A 24,019-nucleotide genomic window follows, 5' to 3' on the forward strand; every position below is an offset into this window, starting at 1 on the left:
GCCAGTTTAGGTGTCCATCCGGGCCAAAGTCTATCTGCTGGTCAGCAGCATTGTGCTGGACTCTCCATTACACAGGCGATTCCTGCGTGTTCCGTGGCTTCCAATAATAATCACGAGTTCTACTTCATAGAGAAGAAAACTGAAGCTTGGCATGGGGAGAAGGCTCAGTGGACAGAAGCACTTGCTACATAAGCCTGGTGACTGAGTTAAGGTCCCCAGAGCCAGGTGAGAGCTGGATTCAGTCATATAAGCATCTACCTGTCAGTAAATGGGATTCGCAGGTAGGGAAATCTTCAGGGGCGCCTGTGCCAGGCTGTCTGGCTTGTGCAGCAGCATAGAAACCCTGTCCTAAACAAGGAAAAATGGCTAGGGTTGGCATCTGAGGGTTGTCTTCTGATCTCCACAGATTCACAGTGGCATGCACGTTCCTCCACCCGTGCCCAGCCTCCAACGCAGGTAAACTTTAAAGAGAGGGCGGAAAGGCCCCGTGCATTAATTTCATGGCCACTGTGTCACGGCGAGCTATGGCGAGCACAGGAAGGGAGATGCTCTGCCTTCGTATCTCTCACTCGCTGCCTGGTTTCCGAAGGCTGAGGCACAGGGTGACAAGCCAAGTTCACAGACTAGCATGTGGGAAGGAAAAATACTAGTCACCAAAGGAAGCAGTCAGTTCACACATCAAAGCTGAGAGATGCTTAAACAAGGGAAGACTTTAATGTGAATTCCCAATGCCAGACAAGACAGAAACCATTCCATTCAAATCACCCTTGTGCAGGACCACCTATTCCTCTCCCACTGCACTGGATGCACAACCGCATGGAATCTGAAGCACGCTGGACACTCTTGGAGGAGGCGGGGCTTCTGTTAAAAACTAGCAGAAGTCTGCTCTCTGCAGCCTGCCTGAAAACCAAAATGAAGAATGGCCATTTAAAGACTCCCGTTTCCTCTGCTTCCAGTCCACAGTCAACTGCAGCCATAATGCAGACTACAGGGACCCAAAGACTGACTTTTTGGTCAATTCTGTAGTTTATCAAGAATACCCTTTGGTGTTAAGAGGTATGAAACAATGTGAGAAGCAACAGAGGGTCTCCCTGTGTCTTTGGACCAGACTTCCTATTATTTACTGTCCTTTAGAAACCGCCTGTGGCTTATTACCTCCCACCATGGAAAGAATCTATCAAAACAGAGCAAAACAAAACAAACCCCAAGAAAACAAAACACCACCCCAAGAGATACAAAACAGGCAACAAGAGACCAGTAACATGAAAACATTTCTTTATCTCAAATGTATTCAAGCTTAGGAGTTTTTCTTACTGCTTTACTTTCTATACCATATACTTGACCATTTGTATATTTGGACATGTAAGAGAATACGCTTCTGGCTGGATATAGCTCAGTGGTATAACAGGCGCCTTGTGGGCAGTAAGTCCTAAGTTAGTCCCCAATACGGCACAGTGACAAGGGAATAGACAGATATCTCATCTCAGGGTAGTCAGTAATAAAATCCACTTTATATATATTAGTTACAAAAAAAACTTAATAAAATATGTTTCCTACTTTCTAGAAAGTCTGCCTATACCAAAGAGTAGACTCATAGGACAGAAAAATTCCTTTTTCTAAAAAGATATATTTTTATTTTTTAAAGATTTAAAGAATGTTTTACTTACAAATATGTGTGTGTACCATGGGTGTGCCTGGAGCCCAAGGAGGTCAGAAGAGGGATGTGGGACCCTCCTCAAATTGAAGTTTGGATGGTTGGTCACTATATGCATGCTGGGAACCAAACCTGGGGCTTCTGGAAGGGTAGCCAGGGCCCCTAACTGCTGAGCCATCTCTCTGCAAATGGCCTTTATGAGAACTCCTCACCTGCCCTCAGACAAAGCACACACAGTCATAAATTCTGTCTTTTTGGAACAGAGCTATGCATGAACTGCCTTCAAACCATGTCATCTGAGGGAATTTGGGACCAGAGAACAGGTGTCTAAAAGCTTGCCTCTGTTCTAGCTTCCTTGGTTGACAGCACCATAGCAGGAGTAAGAACCACCTCTCATGCAGTTGGAAGAGAAGCAGTTCCTTTGCTCTGTGCAGCTCTAAAACAGGCTGCGAAGTTCTCCAGGACAAGTTAGGCAGGCCTGCGGCCAAGGAGCTTGGCTCACAAATTGGGTTTCGAGAATACAGGGCTTGGGACTAAAACCGTATAAAGTATTATTTTGGTCTAAGGATGTTCTCGGCCAAGTGCTAACTAGAGTACATGGGCTGGAGGACTTTTAATTTTCTAAAAGGTACAACATCAATCGGAGGCTTTGTGAAATGGCTGTGTAGAAAATGAAAGATTGGGTGTCTAAGTATCTTTGACACCGTCTGGGCCATGAGTGTTTCTATCAAACATTCCAGGCCATTTAATAAGCTTTTATATCTCCATTTAAAACCCTCTGATACATTTAAATCTCCAACTCCCAAATCTCTAGGAGGGAGGTAAACGTTATTTATCCCCATTTCAGAGACAAGAAAACTACTGTTTGGATTAGGAGACAGATGTAGCCATAGAGCCTTTCCAGTTTGGACATGACCAAGACTTCCTCCTTCAGAGAGGCCCTGGATAAGTGGCGAATGAGTACCTTGACCAGGAGAAACTGAATTTCAGCAAGGGCAAGAGGGTAGCAGGTAGGAAAGAGAAGGTCTTAAAATACACAGAGTGAAGGGCCCTCAATGTTTTAGGAAGTGACTGTCATTTCCTATTGATGTCCCACCATGTCGGTGCAAAACAAGCAAAGGGCTGGGATGAAGCATGATCGGCTCTGCCATGGAGTTCTGCCTTTTCTTTTCTTAGAGGGAGTTTGCCCCAAGGCCTGTGTTTGCTCAATCTCTGCTCCTCCTCTCTGGGACTCCCCTGCACCAAAGAATCACCTTCCACCACTATGAACTGAAAGCACATGTTCTGTTAAGGTATCTGTGGTGCTTAAATTTGAGGAGTTTGTCTCTGGAGGCTTCAGCCACCTCTTACCCAAGCTTTTCCCCAGTTTCCCCTTATGCCTTCTGCACAGGACCATGCATCTGATTACCCACACATTGCAACCCTACAGGATTGGCACTCAGAGACTTAAGGAGACCCAAACCATACTCTTGCCACCTTGCTTGGAAATATAAGAGATACTAATTTTAAAGGCTTGCTTTGGTTCTTTTTTGTTTGTTTGTTTGTTTTTAGGGGACTTTTAAAAATAAGAAGAACTGGGTCTCACATGCTTATTTATTATTGTTACCAACAGAGCTCCTCTGTGGAAACCTTCTGGAAAATTCATAATGTCCAGGCCAATGTATTTATAGTAAATTAAAACACAGTTTTATTATTATGATTATTTCCTTGGTAACAGTGTTGTTGCTGAAAATTTAGAAAAAAATTAAGCCCTTGTTATCAGGCTTGTGAAAGATTTTAAGCTAACAAAAAGTTCGGTCTTGATTCCAGGGCAGTTAATTAAGGTTGACCAAGTCAGGCAGAAGTAAATTAACTTGGCTGATCAATTATTTATATGAAGCAGAATAAATGCCCTTAAAGAACTTGGTCTGTTCACAAAGGGATGTGTAAATTAAACCAAACAGAGTTTTGTAGACTATGTCTCTACTGCTGTGGGAGAAGTGAGTTAAGGGCAAGGCAACTTCCAGGACATTGAACAGAGGAACTATGTATCCAGTGAGCAGAGGAACTATGTATCCAGTGAACAGAGGAACTATGACTTGCCCTCCCTAGTCTTGTGAAAGGACCACCTGCTTCCTCACTAACATTCTATGCAGAGAAGGAAGGGATGGAGACTGTAATGCTAAAGAGAAAACAAAAGCTATGAGGGAGGAAGAGAGGGAAAGACCAGGAGTGTTAGGATTCTAGAAACAGTAAACATTCATCTCTTGCTTTCTTATCTCTTACGTAACACTTTGGAGGTCAGCAAAGCAAGAGGACAGGGTGTTAGCTTTGGTTCTGGACTTTTTTAATTACAAAATCCTTTATAATCTTGAATTTACCTTTTTAACTACAAAATCCTTCATAATTTTGAATTTATCATTCAGAGGGAAAAAATACCAACATGCTATCTACAGTAAGATTTTTTTTTTTAAAGTGTGTGTTTCTTTCAGGGTCTCACCGAGCAAAGGAACTGGTTCCTCTACACTGCACACAAAGTTTACATGGCAACAGAAGACAAACAAAGGAGTTTCAAGGAGCAAGGTGCAGTTGCATGGTGGGGTGGCTTAGGACATCAAATAAGCCCCACCCTGTAACCACTCATGTGTTGCTCCCTTACAAAAGAGAGGCAATAGAATAGCCCAGATGAAAGGCAGGGGCCCTCAATGGAGGCCTTGTGGGACTGGAGATGCCACAGGGCCCATCACAGAGCATGGCACTCTTCACTTGGTGACATTGGAGCAGGAAGCAGTGAGGACAGGAAGTGGGCAGCAATAGAGGTCATATTCAGAGATTAGGAAGCAAGACAGGAGAGCCATGGTGGCAACTGCTCACACAACATGAAATCCCTCTCTAGGAGTAGCGCCATGCAGTAAAAATGAAGTGGTGGTTGTGGTGGTGGGGACAAACCAAACACAAGGAAGAGTGAATGACAACAGCTGATCATCTCTCTTCTGAGATGACTCTGACAAGCCATGAATGAACCCTTCGGAGAAAAGTCTTTAGTCTTTAGTCTTTTTTTAGCCCCCACTGGTCCTATTTCATGGAGAGACAGACCACCCAAGCACAAGTCAGGGTGCTGAAGACACTTCCAATACCAAATTTTCATAATTATAACAGAAAGGCGTAAATTTTCTAATGCATGGCAGTTCAAAAAGTAATCAAGGGAATGAGCCGCAGGGCTATTTTAATGTATGCAAAGCTAGTGACCCACAGTAAATGGGAGGTAGGCTACAATGAATGCAAAGTAATGCACACGTACTAAACTCCGGGTCTGATGAGGGACGGCTAAAATTAACACCCAATTAATTTCCGAATTGACAAACAAATGAAACCCATAAATCTACTTTCTCATTAATTTTCTTGTGGTATAATTTAAAGCAGTAATATGAGGGCAAAAACTGAGCATTATCCATCATAAATATCAAAAGATAGCACAGTAACACCGTAAATTATGCATATTACCTGTTGTTAAAAATGATTTATGTATTATCAACTTTATCATGCACTGTAGAGGTCTCCATCTATCTTGTGAAAATCTGGGATTTTGGTAAAAGCTCAAAGGGAATGCAACTGTCAAATGCATGCCCAAAACAAAAACAAAACAAATTTGACCTCTTGTTGAGGGCAGAACAGGCAAAGCTGGGATCATCATAGGTTCCCCTGAACAGACGCGGGTATTGTAAAAGTGATGCACCAACTCTCCAAGGGCAAGGAGATTTGGGTCCACAATGGGAGCACGAATAGGCACACGATAGATGAGTCCCCATGGCCAACTGTGGGAGAGTAAAAATACTAGCTGTAGTTCACAGAATGGGCTACCGTGATTTGTTGATTCCCTACCTCCCTATGCTTCAGAGGAGGAAAAAAATAATGAACAGAAACCAGCTTGTGCTTGTCAACTGAACCAGACAATTTATATTTATTAATTAAATGGAGGGAGAGACGGCTCCAACGAAGACGTTTCTGTTCTGGGCTAGAAAGCTGGCCGAATTAATAAACTGCCAACCTTATAAAGAGGGTCTGAGCTCAGTCTCAGAATCCACCATGAGCTTGGCCTGGAAGCACATCCCAGTGCTGGGGAGATGGAGACAGGCAGATCCTTGGGGCTTAGCTAGCAGTTAGGTGAGACCTCTAGGAACCGGGAGCCTCTGTCTTAAAATTAGATGGACAGTGTTCCTGGTAAGTTGTCCTCTGGCCTCTTATACTGGTACTCCTAGAAGCTCACACACACACACACACACACACACACACACACACCCCTTTTGCCTTCCCTCCTCCATTTATTTAAAAAAACAAAACAAAAAACTTTCATCACCCTCTGTTTTCAAGTACTCCTTCGACATAATAGAAAATGGATATATAATTGCTATAATATATGTAACATAGCTAAAACACCAAGTCTAACTTCTTGATCAGATAGAAGTGACATCAATTCACATACACCAACTTTTTAAAATGTCATATTTTCTGAAACTCTTCAGAAGGGTTAACTTGCCATTGAAAATTCAGTTTATTGTTAAATCACTGTCTTATTTTCTTCCCTTCCTTTTTGGTTGTGACTAGGGACTTTGTACATGCTAAAAAGTATTGTCTTTAAGATATATCCTCAACCTTTAGATTCCTGAATTGAGGTCTTATTAAGCAGTCCAGCTAGCCTTGAACTAAGCATTTTCCTGCCTCAATCTCACAAATGCTGACATGAAAGGCATTTGTCACCACACCCCATATAGACATGTTAGGTCTAACAGACCTAGTCAGTTAGACTGTCTCATTCAATGGAAATTCAAGATAATCATCTGGGGAAGGGGGTTTAAATCTATCTCATGGCTGTGAGCATGTAATACACAGAAGGACAATTCAGACAGACTGGAAATGGTAGAGAACAGGATGTTTAACTTCCTCTGTAACCCATAACGTAGAACAGAGTTGGCAGAATAGGTTGACAATAAAATAATCTCCTAACAAAAGCCAAGGTTTCTCTTCTCCGGCAGACTTTCAATATTAAAACAGGAGACTTCACATGTCCAAGCAGAAAGAATTTCTGACTCCCATACCCGGTCAGCAGTGCACATGAGAGCCACCATATCCAAGTTTTCAGGGCAATGTGGTCTTGATAAATCACCCGTGAATCCAGGCAACAAGCCCCCATCCCACCCCCACCCACACGTGCCTCTGAAGACTTCCTACTTCTAGCTTGGAGTTTGAGATGCCAGACTCCAGTTGATCTGCCCTCTTGTCTGCTAGAGGGCAGGAAGTGAGTAAAGTATTATTATCAAAGCAATGGTAAGCAGAATGTTGGCAAGAAAGGCCAGGGTTGGAACAAAACACTAGAAATGAGTCGAGAGAATGGGCCCACTCCCTGGCACATTGATCCACCCTTGCTCACGTCATTAAAGGAGAACGAAGGGGAGCTTTGCCAATTCAGGGTAGGCTGTTTGCCTTGCCTCAAGGAAGCTGCTGAAGGTCAGGCGTGAAGGGGCCAGGTGCTCAGGAGAGCACAGTTAGAACACATTTCCTTCCACCCAAGAAAATAGGTTTTAGGTTTGAGCACTAACAAAGCCTGCCAATGAACTTTAACCATTAGTACCTGCAAATAGTTAAGCTCTCTCATGAAAGGCCCAGCAGAATACAGCAACCACCAGTTCAGAAAAGGGTAAGCTCCCCATTTCCATATCTCACATAATTTAGTGTACACACGGCCAGGTTTATAACATCCACCGAGTAGCAGGATCAATGACACACTTCACGTGTCTGCCTCCTCGCCTGTAGCCCCTAACTGCTCAGGTGACCAGAGTGAACAATATGCTCACTGCAACATGGCAACAGAATGAATGCAGGTCATCAAGAACCCTCGGCTCGCGTTTCTCTGTTGTGTGAAAGGAACAATTATTTAATTTTATCCTTCAAAAACTCTAATAGATGCGCAGATATATCTTGCTCCTGGAAGTTACTCTGAAACAGATTAGTTTCGCTGAGATAAAAGACATCATTTTGCCACTGAAGGTCAGAGGCACCTCTCCCTCCACCCTAGCTCTGGCCTGTACTTTCTAACTCAACCAAGTGCTGTGAAGTTCAGTTCAGCATGAGAAGAAAGGTTAATTCAGAAACCATAACAAATAATAATAATAAAAAGACCCAACAACAAAGATGGTGAGAGTTGGGTGTTCTCTGTTGTCTACAAAACACCAAAACAGATGGGTCTTATCCAAAGAAGTCCCTGTGGTCAGAAAGACAAGGCTCACACACAACCAAAGCCAAATTAAAGAGACGCCCGCCGAGGCTTGCTTTACGGAACTAGAAGTGGGACAAGGGACAAACCCAGCTTAAAACGAAATAGATGAGAAAGACAGGTTAGAGTAAAAACATCGATCATTTAAAATATGTAAAGTACACATTAAAACTGCAGTTCCTTCCTAGTTATGCCACAGTAGACCCTCTCAGAGACTATGGCAAGGTTAACCCCCACTTCTCAGACGTCACAGAAAACATACTTAACAGCCCGGATCAAACCAACCCCACATCACAGCACACGAGACAGACACAAACGACATGAAGTCCAAGAGCTGTACCTTCCAGCGTCTCCCTTCGTTCATAGTCCAGACCTTTCCTCCCTGTACTTTCTAGGTCCTTGTTTGTTCCACAAAGAATTGCCTAGCCATCTGATGCTCAACGACTGAGCTGGTGGCCTTTCAGGAGATCTTGCCCCTCTCTGAAGAAAGCAAACAACTGCATAGATATCATTACACTAAGGAAATCTCTTAGAAAAGCCAAACAAGTCGCTAATCTCTCCGGCCCCTTCACCCAAGCAAGAGATAAGAAAAGCAAACCTAGGGCGCTTTCAACCGCATTCCAGGGACAGGCTCCCTTTTTCTTTCTTTATCGAAATTCTAGCATTTAAGTCTTGTATGTGTGTATTTGTACGCGGTGTGTTTTTTTTTTTTTCTTCTTCTTCTTTTTAAACAGACCTTACAGGATAAACTGCTGCTTCCACCCGCAAACAGAGCAATATTTGTTTAATAATGATTGCTGCCATGGGTACAGTAAACAGGGGGCCCAGCATTTGTGTTTATGAACAAACACATCATCTTACCAGAGCAATTTAACATTAACCAGGTGGAATAACCAACAGATTTCATAGGTGACACCAGGGGCAGGGGAAAGCAAACAGAACTGGAGAGGAGAAAGGGGCAGCTTCGCTAGAATCAAGGTCGAGGTACGGAGGCAAATGCATTGCAGGGTAAACAGCTGGGAAGGAGGCAAGATACACAAGCCGTCATTCTTCTGACATTTAGAGAGCCAGGAAGGTTGTAAGTTACACGGATCAGCTGCTGACCACCAGGAAATCCAACTGGTTGGAGACCCGTGGGCCTGCTTGTTTGCACAATGCCATGTTTGTGGATAAACAACGATTTGCTGTTACCAACCGCCATTACTCATCATGGAAGCCAGGATAAAGCAAGTAGCACTTGCTTAACTCCTTCCTGGAAGCATTACATGAAACTTTGAGGAAAGAAAACACTCAAGGACATGCACCTCCTCCAGGAAACACAAGTCACCCCAAAAGAGACAGGTCAACCTTTGGCAAATCCCCTTTATTTCATGGTTGGCAGATAAAAATATGTCATGGGCTACGGGGTAAAATACTCAGGGCTGGATCTAGACTTGGCTTTGAAAAAGCCCATGATGTTTCCATGCTTCAGTAGCTCTGCACTCATCTCCTGGGTTCATCTTTAATCAATGAAACACATGGGTCAAACAGAGACCCTGGCTCTGGGTATTTCTTCCATAAGGGAAGCCCTGATGCTTTCTCCCTCCATATGCAAAGCTTCTGTAAACCCACTGGGCCAACAGATACAAGGGCAGAGCCCCCAAGGACTCTGCAAAATTCAAACTATGCCACATGAAGATAGTGTCCTTGAGAAACAACAGATGTTATAAATAGTCAGCTGATGGGTACCTTACTCTGCCCAGGAGTTCCTTGTGAGGTTAGCATTAGGGGGAAAAATTGTATCTTTGCAAAAGCCAGAGTGATTTAATTCCCTATGTCCATTAAGAAGAAATGTTTAATCTTCAAAGATTCACTTCCCATGTAAACTGCCATACATAGCTAGCTGACTAAGTTAGAAAGACATTATCACACCTTATCGGAAATGCTATATTTAGGGATTCAATCTACAGTGAAAGCATTAGTTTGAACTTATTTTACAGATAGCATAATATCATTAAACTACTTAATTTTGGTGCGTGTGAAGAAGATCCCTCTGTTACTTAACATCTAATAAGCAAAACATACTGGAAAGCAGTGTGGTAATGCACCTAACATCCTACACTTTCAATCTGTTAATTAATTTTTAAAATTCTGCATTCTGCTAGTATAAAATATAAGTATAAATATAAGTATACATATAGTATAAAATATAAGTATACTGTCTGCTGGTTATCCAAAGCAAAAGTGGAAAGTGAGAAAAAAATATTTTAAAGAGACACACCCCAGGACTCTGACAATGATATTATCCATCAAGACATTATTTGCTTTTTTGTCTTTGTCTCAAATAGGGTAATGAAAACCTTGGTTGGCTTCCCCACAGCCACACCAACCTTCGGGCCACTGTGAAATCTCAGCCTTCACTAGCTCTTGCTTCAGTTATCTAACCTCTGGTCTGCAAACTTAAAGTTACAAAGCATCTCCGATGTTTTCTCTGGTGTTTTTGTTTTCTTTTGTGCTGTGGTTTGTTTCCAGTGTCCTTTGCTCACAGCCTTCTTTGCCCAAATCAACATAGCCAAGAAGTCCTCAGCGTTCCCTGCTTGGGGAAGAATTTCTCACTCAGTATTTGGAGCCCCCTAATACTAAAACTTGTGGCTCAAGGACTGGTTAACCCCCTGAAAGGCCTCTGCTGTGCCTGGAGAAGACCTGTAGGACAGGAGCTGTTCTACTGCCCTAGAGAAGGCAAGCCCAGCTTGCTCAACTAAGGGATGACGCAAGCACACGGCAGGCAGAGGTTCTTCCTCCAGTGCTGGGGAACAGAACGTTCCACATTCCAGGCTCTCTCCACCATGGATGTGGTCAGCATGACAAGGAAGCAATGCAGAGCAAAGTGCTTGACCTGATGTCCCAGTAAGAAGACAAAAGCCGAACTGGCCTTCCTTGCCTTCTGCCTGGGGCAACAGTCTCTGCTCATTATCTGCCCTTGAACCCTTTCCCCATTCTCCCCAAACCCTCTCACCCCACTCCTGTCTCCCCTCTTTCTGTCCTCCTGCCTGAGGCTGGGCTGAAAGAGTAGGATATCGATAAAGCAGAACTAACACAGCTTTTTCAAAATGGCACCTGAAGACATTGTTGCCAAGCTCCTTGAATAAAAGGCCAATGGTTGAACCCTGGCTTTTCTTTTTAAGGTGAAGGTGAACCCATGTATGCAGACACTAGTCAGAGGAGGTGAAGGTGACCAGAAAGACAAAACCCAGGCATCCGGAATCTTCCCATGTGTCTGCACACCTCTCCCCGCATCCCTGTGAAGTTTACTTTCAAAGGCTAGGTTTCCTTAGCTTATTTTCTATAGACCCCGAGTTCTTTAGTGACTGCTCTTCACGAGGTTCTTCACAAACAATTTCAAGAGACACTAAGAGGACTTGAGATTAGAAAGTCTGGTTGGGGGGTGGGGATTTAGCTCAGTGGTAGAGCACTTGCCTAGCAAGCGCAAGGCCCTGGGTTCAGTCCTCAGCTCCAGGAAAAAAAGAAAATAGAAAGTCTGGTTGGTTCTCACAAATTCTCGATGGAATGAGAAAGCTCAGACTGTCTGAGACTTTCAAGTGTGTCTGTCATCTGAGCGGACACTGGGGCTAGTTCCCCAAGCCTAATTTCTCCCCCTCCTCCTCCTTCTCTGTCATTTCCATCCACACCTACTCCCTGCTATTTTTAAAAAATGGCTCACATTTGATAAACAAATATCTCTTCAGGGGAAATTTTGTGTCACTTCTACAAAGGGAAAGGCAACATGGAACCCTTTATACTAGACAAAGAGTTTGGCACACAAGTACCAAAGCCAACTAAGGGGACAGAAGTCAATCCGAACCCTCTGCTCTCTGAGTGAGAACCATGGCCTTCCTTTGTTCAATAAGAAGCCAACACTTGGGAAAAACAAAATAAGAGACAACTGCCCGATGCTCTCTTTGGCTTTGTCAGAAGAATTTAAAGATATCTGAAAATGGGCAAGATGGCTTGGGAAGTAAGCCGTTTGCCACCAAACCTGGAGACTTAAGTTCCATCCCCAGGTCCTACACAGTAGAAGAGAACTGACCATCATAAGTTGTATTCTGACCTGACCTTCACCATGTTCACCATGGGTTGCAAATGCCCATTTCACTACACTAACACTAACTAACATAAAATGTTTTCACACACACACACACACACACACACACACACACACACACACACACACACAGGAGAATGATATATTTGAAAATTAGATTGTCTTGGTATCAAACCTCAATATTGAGCACTTATCAATCATTCAGGAGCCGCAAAAAATTCCTCTCCAGCTCATGAGTGAACAATGCCAGCCTATGTGTGGGGGAATGTATTGGAACCAGCAGAGACACAGCGGACTTATGAGAATCTAGGAGGAATTCATGACACTGGGTCTTCTAAAAATGCCACTTGAAACATTAAGGACCTACAGAGAACACTTACATGACTAGGGAAATAATCAACTGAGAAATAAGATTTTCTTTGATTGTCTCAAACCAAAAAGGGCCCCCAGACTGCAGTGTGCATGGAGACATGTTAAACACCCCATCAACAGCTCCTTCACTAGGCCTCTCTCACAGCCTCGCCTCTTCTGATTCCAACAAAGAGCCAGGGCATCAGCCACTTCAGGCCTGTGGCCTTTCCACAATGCAAGTTCAGAGTTTATTCAATACCAAGTGAGTATGATATGATAAGAACCATAAGCATATCATTCAAATGCTTTATTGGTCCAAAAGATGGATGCTTTTATTAGCCCAACCTTCTTTGTAATGGAGTGCCACTGTTGACCCAGCATTAGCCTCATTCCCTGCCATTAATCACACTTCTAAGAGCTCATTTTGCCTTAAAATCTTAAGAAATTGCTATAATTTAAAGACATGGTGTCTACATAATGGGAAGTGCTTCATAGATTGTATCATTTCTTAAAATACAGTAGGTTTTATGAGAACAATGACCATGATGCAAGCACATTACAAAATGAGAATGATTTTTATTATACATAATATATATATATATATATATATATATATATATATATATATAAAAGCAAAAAGCAGAATATGACCTCTTTCATATCTTTGGCTTCCCACATCTGGACTTTTTCAGCATTACCTTTAAAAGGCCAAAATCATAGGTAAGAAGTTTAGAGGCACTAAGCCCTCCTACACCGGCCCCCTCTCCCCCCAAAAAACACCCAATGCCAAACAAATCAAAGCTAAACCTTAAAGGGAGGAACCATGTAAAGAAGAGACAGATGTAAAAACATGTGCTGTGATTTAAGAAAATCCCATCTGTCCTGTAGTTCTCATTTGTCAACTACACTTTCTGTGCCTGGTCTGTCCCGTATTGAAAAAGAACTAGGGGAGGCTCGTCAGTAAGTGTCGTTGGCACGAACTGCAGCTACCTGCCAATTCTCTTTGTGTGATTTCAATAATATAATGACACTTGTAGCTCGGAAGTCCTCATCTCATTAAAGCAACTTCATGATCAGTTGGGGCACAGCTGAGCCCTGTAAAGGAAGCGACTGAGAGGTTTTCACTCAAACATGTCTTTCCCAACGCATCCTTTCATGTTTTCTTACCACTGTACAATCAGAATGCCACATACATAAGTGTATATTCCAATCTTAAATACACACAAAAATGAAGCATTATGTCCCAGCCAGGCAAAAAGATTAGGAAGATGTCAGTCTCTACTCGCTTCAAAGAACTGAGAATGAACAAGGGTAGAAGTCAAGGATCCAAAGGCAGCAGCCTGTGGTGCGCGGGAATCTGGGAAGCACACAAGAGCTGGTAACAAAGGGCTATGGGGATGCAGCAAGGAATCAGAAGGCTCCTTCCCTATGAGGCTCTGTCAACTCAGCAGTAGGGGCTCCTTTTCAGGAATGGTTCTCTCAGAGGTGCTATCTAGCCAACGTAGGCAATAGGCATGGAGTTCTCTATTCAACCTAACAAAGAGGCCAAAGGCTGAGCCTGTCCCCACACCCAGGAGCTGTGTGACAGTGCTTGACCAAGGAGGCTATGGCAAAGAATGTAAATCTTTCATCACACTGCTTTCCCTAGGGTATCACGGGCATGCCAGACTGTGAGGAAGAGCTTAAGGCTCCAGATTAGACAGGGAGGGCAGGCAAGGAGGAAGAGGATGACAGTTTCTCTTCACACTCTGGCTGCTAGAGCACTGGCCGGACAGCCTCATAGCTGAGCATAGGGACAGCTGATGTCTGATGAGCTGATTCTCAGCAGGATTCTGTGATTTTCCAACCTTCGTCTTGGCACTTACATGATAAATATGACAGAGAGGGGTATAGGATATCTTCAGAGCAGGGAAAAAGAATACTGTTAACCTGCCTCTTCAAACAGAGTTATAATCAGAACTTTGCTCTCCTGTAACATGGACAGTAAGTATCAATACCACAAAGAGTATCAACACCATGGGAAGACGATAAAAGATCCAAAGATCATAGCCCCCGGAGGGCCGGCCACAAAGGGCCAAGGTATTCACCTTTTGCCAACCAGTGCTGATGCAAGGGGCATGTCTTCTGCAGGGGCTTTCTGAAAGAGATGCTCTTGCCTCACACAGACAGGAAGTTATCAGCTTTTCCACTGTTAACTTGCAGCTTGTGAGTGAGGATGATGGCAAAAAGCTCTGTGACCAGCAACAAGGACCATCTCAGCCTTACAGAATGAGAACCTATGAGAAGTCTCTCTTACACACATAAACACACAGACACGTTCAAACACACACACACACACACACACACAGAGACAGAGACAGAGACAGAGAGAGAGAGAGAGAGAGAGAGAGAGAGAGAGAGAGAGAATGCATGCTGACCAGGAGTGTTGACTTACTTAGGTTACATTCTCAGCTCTTCCAACTAACCAACCTTCCAACCAGCCAACCAACCAACCAACCAACCAACCAACCAACCAACCAACCATTCTATTTTCCCTATTCCTTAGTTCTGGAGTCATACATCCATGTATCCAGCCTTGGTATTTCTTCTACAAAACAATTATTTTGTGCCCAGTCATGTCAAGGCTGCTGTAAGTGTTGGGGCCACAGTGGGGAACAAAAATCAATAGGATCCCATCAACATGGAGGTGAAGACCTAATAGAGAAGAAAGGTATTAATCAATTAGCCACACACAGAAGTGGAGACTCGAATGGAGATAAGTGCTACTTGTGAAAAATGCACGGTCTCTAAAAGCACAGAGGTAATACATGTAAAGTGCCTTGCATGCAGTAGGCGCTTAATAAATCACAGCGATGATTACTAGCCCATAAAACCCAGCCCTCTGGGAGGCCACTGGGAAATGCTCAGGCACAGAACATCCCATCTCATCATAAAACCAACCTAAACCTAGGACTGGGCTCTCAGCAACTCCTTTTAAAAACGAGTTTTTCATGCTGTCTCCTGGCTGAATGAGAGGGCAGCATTGATGTGTTCTGTATTTCTTTCTTCTAGCAACCGTGTAGAGTTAGGACTAACTTATCATGGTGCAGTTAAAGGGCTAATTGTGGAACAGAGCAAACCAGCCTTGGTCAAAGTAATCTCTTATTATTTGAAGCCTCATGATCTCTTTTTTAAAAAGTCTTTGTCTCTTTAGTAGCATTTCTTCTTTGTATCCAAAGTCGGTTGAAGCCTACTAACCGCAGGTAGGATTAGCACCCTGCACTTACAGTATAGATATCAATGATAAATCATTAGGGTGTTTACACACAGGAACACTGGACAGGAACTGAATAGTGTCCATGACCCAACTCCAACCACTGACAACTTCTCCCTGACCAAGAGGTAATGAGGATTTGTCACACTAAATGGCAATCTACGTGTCCAAGGCCTATTGAGCAGCCGTCCAATGTCCCACTCCAAGGTTTTCCACAGACCCACAAATGTTAGAGAGGACATTTACACATGATACGACCTCTCTGAATAGTGAAAATTAAAAAGTGTTTGTAATTATGTGTCGGGGTTGGGGAGGGGCCCACGCACGGCACATAGGTGCATTGCCTGATTTGGAGTTACAGGCAGTTGTGAGACTCCAGGAAGGGATGCTGGGAATTAAACTCAGGACTCTAGAATGGCGATGAGCCATTTCTTTACCCCATAAAATGTTTTGATTTTTTTCCCCATAAAAGTGTGATTATATCACAAGGTGAAATCATAGATAGGAGAATGGACCTGCACCCTTATCAGAACAGCTCTGGTAGACAGTTCTAGAATCATAAAGACTTGTATTTTGGATAGGAAGATATATCAAAGACAGGTGTATCCAGGCCGATGAGGTCTGTGATAAGATATCAAAATCTTAAAACCTAGTAGCTGAGTGATAACAACTATCATCCCCCAATATTAGCTCCTGTCTGGTATTGTTCCATGGACTAGGGCAGAGCCACCAACAGCTTGGTTAAGTGGTCCAACATGGGTACTTTCCATTTTTTACAGCTTGGAACAAGATGTCTTTGGGATAGCCTCATTTGGGTTCAACTATTAAAAGTATAAAGGACAAGGAAATAATACACCAAGAATCATAGAAAGAATTAAAAGGATAATTCTGATTACCAAAGGGTCCTTCCATAGCAGTAAAAAAGAAGAAAGGTGACTTCTGCCACAAACCCAAAGCATCCTATGACACGGAAGACATGCTTGGCTATCATGGCTGGAGGCAGAGATGTAGCCTTGGCTTCCACTGCAATGGCCCCAGAACAGGTTGCACTGCACGGTCCTTACAACAACTACTACCTGTCTCCACATGTCAGGAGTGGTGCGGCCGTGAGAAATGTGTTTTACAAAAGTGTGCTGAAGCTGGGGAGATGGAGACAGCAAAGAGATCCGTGGGGCTCACTAGGTAGCCAGCCTGGGCTACTTGGAAAGTTCCAGACCAATTAGAGACCTTGTCTCAAAAAGCAAGGTAGAAAGAACTCAGAGAATGGCAGCTGAACTTGTATTCTGGGCTCTACATAAATATATCCATTCAGCTGTATACATATGAACACACACACATGCACACACAACTTCACACAAAGCAGGCATGTGCAAGTGCATGTCACACACACACACACACACACACACACACACACACACACACACACACGTACTCTGCTTTTCTCATGGAATCAAAACAATAAGTCCTGGACTTTGATTACTAACATATGTATAAGGTGCCTTACAGCTTTATGCTTTAAGAATTTTTGTCTTTTTGCTACATTTTCACCTCACGAATGCTACAGTTGAGCACCTTTGGTGGATACAATGGAGTACAGCCATCCCTCAGCATCCTGTCTCCTACCAGGCACACCTAGACCTCCACACACCCAGGCTCTTTATACAGCAGGTGTAGGATCTGCATGTGATTTACACGCGCCCTCCTGTGTACTCCACCTCCTGACTGCTTACAGTACCTAACATGATGTGTGTGCTTGCCCTGCCATATTGTTTAGGAATACAGACCAAAAAAAAAACAAAAAACAAAACAAAACAAAAACAAAAAAAACAAAAAACAAAAAAAAAACCAAAACCCAACAGATGTCAATGCAGATGCAGTTGGGGTTTTTGTTTGTTTCTTTTGGATACATTGGATCTGCACTGACGGCAGGGATAAACCCACAGAGGGGTGAGCAGAAAAGGAAGTGACTAAGCTTGTGAGTAAAGGTTGGAGCATGAGCCTCCAAGTGTACTGACTGCTGTAAGCCTGGGATGAGAGGAAGGTTGTGTTGTGGGTTTGTTTGTTTGATTGACTGATTTTTTTTATTTGTTTTTCCCCTAAGTTTTAATTAATTAAAAAAAAAAAAAAAACCACAGATCAGGCCAAAACAAAGAAGCTCATAGACACGTGAGGAAAATGTCTCTGGTCCTAAAAGGCAAGGAGCCTTGGTGCTCCGTCTGCCTCCACTGTCCCCTGTATCTCTGGCTCAGTCACTCACCTCTTTCCATCAGACTTCCTTCCTTGGTGTTCATGGCAGGAATGAAAGAATGTTCAAACCTCTCTCTACTGCCTCCCTCTCCCCTTCCTCTCACTGCCAGGCGGCTGAAAGGAATTTGCTTTGTGTCTACTTGTTCCTCTCCCACTGCAAGCCCAGCGGGCTTCACTGAAGATGCTCACCCCAACACTTCAAAGGATCTTGCAACAGTTCAATGCAGATGAGATGTCCGATCCTTCTCTTCCTTGATTCTTGGCAACACATAACTGTCATTCACATTATCTCTCAGGAAAGAAGTCTTCCTATAGACATATTGGTCTCCTCTTTATTCTGTGTGCACATGTATATGTGAACATGTGTGCACATGTCCATGTGCTGGGGTGCATGTACAACTGGTCAATCTAAGGCATCTCCAACCCCAAGCGCTCTCCAACATATTTTGGAAGGCATATTCTTTCAGTAGCCTGGAGGCTCAGCATGTGGCTGGGTTGGCTGGGTTAGGGACTGGCCTGTCTCTGCTATCCTAGCACTAAGATTGCAGATATATACCTCACATCTAGTTTGATCCGCCGGATGTCAGGAATCAGATTCATAGGCTTGTGAGTAAGAATTCTACTGTCTATGCTGTATCACCAAACCCCACTGTGCAGGCTGAGGAGTCTTCCAACTAAATTGCCATTCCTAAACCCTACAACGGAGGCAGCAACTCTTCAGGAAAGGGCTGAAGAAAGCGATGCCTTACGTTGTAGGCCAACTGGTTTCTCATCCAGTTTCTTAGGTCTAGTGCAGAGACATCAGGAAAACACAAGGAGCACAGCTACATTCTCACAAAACTTTATTAACCAAAGAGCTGTGTGGACTCCTGCCACAAAGCTGCTACCTGCCACCTCTGGCTCTCAAGCACTGGTGACCTCAAACCTCCCATGTCTCCCTGTACTTGATCATCATAGTTGTTGCCTAAACCACACTCAGCATCAAAGTCCCTTTCCAGAGCCACAGACCCTTGTCCTACATTCCCCTAGATATCTCTGTGGATCACTCATGGTCTCACACTGAAGCTCCTGCTTCTCCATCCATCCAGACCCCCAGACTGCTCCAACCTGGATTTGTGGGGAAAGGGATTAGACCTACTACCCTTCCTTCCTTCCCTTGTATGCCCCACGTGACCTACTTCATTGACATAGAATCATAGAGGAGATGAACTTCTGAGCATGCTTGTGGGATGGATCCAGACTGCGCTAATTAAAGACGAATGGCCCACCCTGCGTATGAGCAGCACCATCCCAAAGTGAAAAAGAGAAACAGCCGAGCACCATGATGCTTCATTTCTCTCTGCTTCCCGATGGTGGGTGAGATATGCTTAACTTCCTAAAGTTCATCCTACTACCAGGCTTCCCCCACCATGATGTACTAAAGCTCCAAACCACAAGCTTAAACAAAGCCTGCCTCCCTTGTGTTGATCTGGTTAGATATTATGTCACTGCAAGAAAGAAAGAAGCAATCTCTTCTGCTGGCTCACTCTGAACCATTTCCCACCATTCTGTGAATCTGGATGCAACTATTCCTGCCTGCCTGCCGTCTGACTCTGTGCTTAAACTGCTTCTAATACTTGAGTGACCCAGCATCACTCCGACTGCTCTTTCCTACTGTGATGTCCCAAAGCTCTCAGCTCTGTACAGTGCAAAAGCCACTGGGCATGTGTGGCTCTAAAGCGTTCGATGTGCGACTAGAACACATGTAGAAATAAATGTTACACATGTATAAGTTTAACATAAATCAGCTTAAATATAAATTTTAAAACTGATGCTCAATTCAGTCCCTGGGAAACTAGTGGTTATATGAAAGCTAAACTCAGAGCAAATATTTTCAATGAAATTTTAATGTCTGAATTGAGAGGATTTGTCCAAAGCTTCCCCTAAAAGGAGAAAAAAAAAGAGAATGATTTTTTCATGCATTTTTATTACTTACTACATGTCAAAATAATTATATTTTGGTTATATCAGATGAAGTACAAATTTATATTTGAATCCTTTTACTTTCTCTAATGTGGCTACTAGAAGATTTTAGCTTCTGTCTGGATCACTCAAGCCTTCTTGGCCCTCTCCTACTAAGCATCTTGCAACTCAGCTCAACTGAGGAAGCCCCTGCTGCACCTCCTCTTCTGCACCTGCAAGTGGCGTTCTTCCACAGAGCTGAACGTCTCACAATGAACTCTTTGCATTATGGTATATTTTAGTTTTTGAATGGTAACAGGAAGCCATGGAGTGTGTTTCGCAGCTAAAAGGATATTGGGCTGCTTGATAAATCATTTAATTCAATGTCGGATGGGTGGTGGGTAGATGAAGAAACAGATGGGCGGACAGACGGATGGATGGAGATACCGTACTGGTAGGATTAAGAATCTGGGACTGTCTGGGTTTAGGAAATGAGTCAGTGCTTTTTCCTACATTTCAGACCCAGGTGAAGAAAGGAAGATGGACTCTGTGATGACACCGGGCAAGGATAAGATGTATTATTCTCAGGAAGAAGCAGAAATGGCAACAAGAGCTGACAGGGAGTCAGCACTACAGAGATGATAGTTCAGTGAAGCCATTGGGTGAGGCTGAAAGCTGGGAGGGGAATGTTGGGGGTGCAGGGTTATCTTTACTATAAACCATAGTGGGCAGGGGATTGACAAACAACATTAAGCATGGCACTCCTGAGCAAATTCCAGGCCTCATAGATACCTTCCTAGTCACACATTAACCGTCATTGTTTTAGAAGAAGAAACCTAAGATCAGAGAAAATTACACACAAACATGACCACAGCAAATAGCACCTTGAACATCAAAGCCACACAATGTGTCCATTACAATCTGGGAGACAAAGGGTGGAGTCCTGGAGAAAGACAGAAGTGGGCACAGATCAAGAAGGAAGGGTCAGACAATGCGCCAGGGGATTGAGAAAACAAAGGAAATCCCCATCCAACTATCTTCATCCTTCATTTTCTTCTTTCTTTCTGTGATCTTAAGCCTATCCTCCATCTACCCTCATAGATGGCCCCTTACTCTTGCTTAGGTGGAAACACACTAGTGACTCCAATCACAAAGGCACTTCTGGGAATCTTCTACCCATCTAGTTCCCACCCTTCCTCCTACTACCTCAAGCCTTTTGAACCCCATTCTATGGATTTCTCTAAATTCTTCCTAAAATCCCTAGGCAAGAGCACTGGGAAATGAGTCAGCATGGACCACTTAGAAAGTAACCGGAAACAGAAACACTGTTCCCCACCACTCTTTACATGATGCCATGTCTGAAACTAAGTCCTCCTGTGCACTGCTGCACTCAAGATCCCTTGACCCTCGCCTCTTATGCCTCACATCCCTGTTGGCTGTGTCTGAAGCACTTCCCCAGCTTTGGCCACTGATGCTGTTTCTCAAGTTCCTCCTGCCCAAAGTTGAGCTCCATTTTGGATTTTAAAGAGTCTGGTAAAGACTGGTAGGGATAATGAATAAAGGGTAAAGTCATCACTGGAGAGCCAGCCTGCCAGTGAAGCATGGTAGGGGTGGTCAAACACGGAAAAGGGCAAGAGGAACTTTCCAGAAAACATCTTCAGACATAGGGACTCAATAGCATGCATCTATCTCTTACCTTTTGTCCTCACCATCCCTCTGCAATGTGCAATTGGGCCACATGCTGCTACTACTATAAACAATAGTCAAAACAGAACCAACCTGTTCAAGTCATTCTCTTGCTCCCAACATCACACGGGAGATAACAGAAAAAGAGGCCTGCAGGAGGTGGCAAGGGGGAGAACTAAGGATATTAATTAGCGTATTTGAAAAGAAAGAGAATAGGATTTTGGCAAGTCATGGGATCTTGGTTCGAGGCTAGTGGTCAAGTTTAAGGGTGGCCGTGCAATCTGCAGGGTTCAAGTATGAACTGGAAGTGAAGAACCCCTGACTCCGGCCAAATGGAGCCTACACTGCAGAGCTCTACACTAAGTATTCTTCCAGGAGGAGAGACAGTAATGCTGACTGGCTTAGGGAGAACTAGGGCTTGACTAAAGACAGGAGTTTATGAAACAGAGAGAGATGGCTCAGCATGCTACAGGTGTGTGGATACAGGCTCTGAGCTTCATTAAGAGGGAAGGACATGTTGACGGAACTCCAATCAGTACAAATGACGGGAAAGAGGTGGCAACAGGAGGCCGTCCTCTTCCAATCTATATCCGGTTGCTAGCATCAAAGTAAAATCATAAAGCAAAACAATAACGAATTGCTAAAACCCTTCAGAGAGCACAGCCAGCACCCAGCACAGTGACGTACAGTAAGCAATTGGTGGGTATTTCCTGAATAAACAAAGTAGGAAATAAATGGAACAGAATTACCACCCCGCCCAGCATACTGGATAAAGTTGATAAGAAAACCACCACACATTAATACTTGAGGCCCAGGGCTGCCCACAGGCCTCTTTTGTTATTGCTGGGAGACTACATCTTTATATTGCCTGGGGTAACAGTGCTGCCTCAGACTCCTGCTCCATCACACCCAGCCGGCCAGATTGCTTGTTCAGACAAGGTGATATATTATTCAAATGGGATAATGTAGACAGCACATTTAAGGGAATTAGAAATACTTGGCAATGAAGGTACCGAAATAGGCCAGGGCCTGGCACACAGCAAACAGTGGGTACACATTTGTTAACTGAATGAATGAGTATGAAAATAAACTGAGGTCAAGGCTACCCCTCATCAGAGACGTCGAAGGCCTGAATTGTCTATTATTTAAGCTTCCTTGTCTGCATGTATATAACAAGCTACCTCAGGAAGGGGGGCTCGAGGCAGAGCATGGATCACATCCATCCTGCAATTGTCTTCTCACTATAAGCTGCATCACATGAGGCCCAGGGTAGGAGATACCCCCGGTAATGTTATGATGCTACTCTGCCTCTCAAGTTCTAGAGCACTCTGCATTTTGTGTTTTTAAATGAGGGACGCTCAGCCTTGCATACATCGCCCATGTGCCTTTTGATGCACACCAACCACCTTCCAAAAAAAGCAAGGCTTGGTGAACAGCACACACCGACGTCAGACTTCACAACAGAGGAAGAGCTGTGGCATCCTGTTTCACCCAGACTGGATGTCACTAAAGGCAGCAGCAAGTGAAAGTGAGGAGGCCTGAGCCCTGCCCTGCTGAGTTATCCAGCACATGGTTACTTAGCACAGGCTGCCCCCGTGCTAACCTGTCAGTCCCCCTTGCTTGTAGCCATGGCTGAGGACCAGCCTGTACCGATCAGCAAAAGGCCCTGTACTTGAGACTTCTTATTGAGAAAGGACTAATGCAGCTTCCTTCTCCCAACTGAAGGCGGTGGAGATGATAAGAGAATTCATTCCTTTTCTCCCATCACGTCATCTTGGATAATAAAGGCATGTTAAACAACTCGAGAGAAGTCGGAGGAAAACATTTTAACAGGGAGCTCTAAGCTACACTCATGTTTGTAAGTAATACAGGCAGAACGGCAAGGAAGACTTCTGAACTAAGTCATAATTGCTAATGCTTCGGATTTATTCCCTGTAGGATTCCCCATGATAAACACAGATTTGCATATTTTGGAGGTATTTTGTCTGTCTGTTAAGCATGCCTCTCACTGAAAAGATTTTTCCTTTGCCAGGAAGACTGGTTTGCTAGGTTTTTTTTTTCCCCTCTTGTCTCATTTGTAGTCTCAGCCTACTTACTTGCTCCATCCTGGGTTTGAGGATGTCTCCCTAAAATATTAATAGTTGGGAACAGAATTTGAAGGAACAAAACCCCAATCATATCTAAGGAGAGACAGGCAAGCCTGTCATGGCTTACACTGCGAATCATAGTGCTAGCATACTGAGGCAGGAGATCAAGTTGAAGGAAGTCCTGGGTTATACATTAATTTCAAAGCTAGTCTAGACAATAAAGGAAGACCATTTCAGTAAGCAAATAAAACAAAAAGTGGGGAGAAATAAGGAAGGTAACAAGTGAAATTAACAGAAAGAGGATATGAGAAATTTTCAGTAAAGAGTAGGGGTAGGAAGGGGGCTGAGAAGCCCCAAATGGCTCACAGAAGCCTAGTTCAGATGTTTATGTCCTGTGGAAGATCCAATATACAGTGACTTCAGAAACTAAGACTGGCTTTACAGGTTCGACCTGTCATACCCCAAGTTT

General features: G+C 43.7%; 1 protein-coding gene across 27 annotated transcripts in view; it reads right to left on the bottom strand.

Moving 5' to 3' along the window:
- Positions 1-24,019, bottom strand: part of Foxp1 (forkhead box P1) — a 595,264-nt gene that overhangs the window by 237,644 nt on the left and 333,601 nt on the right. For 8 of the 27 annotated variants that reach the window (XM_087656778.1, XM_087656769.1, XM_087656777.1 and 5 more), the window contains exon 1: positions 8,245-8,489. The gene's annotated coding sequence lies outside the window, so the exon portion shown is untranslated. 27 annotated transcript variants of the gene reach the window in all.

The sequence above is a fragment of the Rattus norvegicus genome, chromosome 4 (assembly GCF_021556685.1).
Source record: "Rattus norvegicus strain SHRSP/BbbUtx chromosome 4, alternate assembly SHRSP_T2T, whole genome shotgun sequence".
NCBI classification, from domain to species: Eukaryota; Metazoa; Chordata; class Mammalia; order Rodentia; family Muridae; genus Rattus; species Rattus norvegicus.